The sequence below is a fragment of the Verticillium alfalfae genome, genomic scaffold (genome assembly GCF_000150825.1).
Source record: "Verticillium alfalfae VaMs.102 supercont1.4 genomic scaffold, whole genome shotgun sequence".
NCBI lineage: Eukaryota > Fungi > Ascomycota > Sordariomycetes > Glomerellales > Plectosphaerellaceae > Verticillium > Verticillium alfalfae.
In genome coordinates this window covers 2,653,484-2,654,444 of record NW_003315035.1, presented here as the reverse complement: position 1 = coordinate 2,654,444, position 961 = coordinate 2,653,484, and positions in this window count along the sequence as shown.

The following is a 961-nucleotide window of genomic DNA, read 5'->3' as shown; positions in this document are numbered from 1 at the left end:
CGGTGTGCTGCTGAGACTTGGCTGGCCAGACTGTTGGCTAGTTCGGCTTCTTCAGGGCACTGTCATCCCACCGTTTGCGGGGAGGACCAGGGACGTGGGCGAGCGTCAAGAACTGAGAAGTTGTTCCCGGTAAAGTATTGCGCGCGCGTGCGTAAAGGATGAGGGTGTGATTCTGCCGTCGAACACCATCATGTCGGTATTGATGATGGGCAAGAAGGTTTGGTGAATTGCCGTTTGTGCTCTCGCTTACTCGTTTTTTCCCTCTCTTCCCTCTCGTCTTGGGCAGCCGATTGCATGGTTTGTGACGGACGCATGCCACGATTGTGCGCCCCATTAGCTCTACCGAAGCACGTCTACCTAGGTACCTAGTAGAGGCACCTACCTGGTAAGGGTACATGAGCCTTACCCACCTTGCGTTAGCAAGTAGCTTCCCCACCTCTCTGCCGAACCAGCATCACGTATTGCCTCATTACTTGTCACTCCTAGCCACCCACTAGACCCTGCGTGACCTGGGGCCGGCCAGTTCCAAAGGTGCTTACAATTACATTGAGGGGACCTTTCACTACCTATCTACCTAAGTACCTACCTACCTTACCTGTTCGTGCTTCCCGCCTCGCCCGCAGTCGCCGCCGCCGACGCCGCCGCATCCAGCCAGCTCAACCTGCCCGCCCGCCAGCCCAGTCCTCGAATAGCCTTTGCCATCCACCACTTGGGAATCTATCTGCCTCAACTTTCTACCAACGACCACTCTGCTGCCTTTCTCTGCCCGTCGGATTCCCCACTACACTGCGAACCATGGACAACTGAACTTGCAACTCACCCGACGTCGCCAACATCCTCGACCTCAGTCCCCCTCCAGGCTCTTGCGACTTTCGGGCTTGTCTCCTCTACAGCCAGCGCTGCTGCTTCGGCCCCCCTCACCGTCGGGTGTGCTGTGCCAGGGTCTCCGCAACCCCCCAAG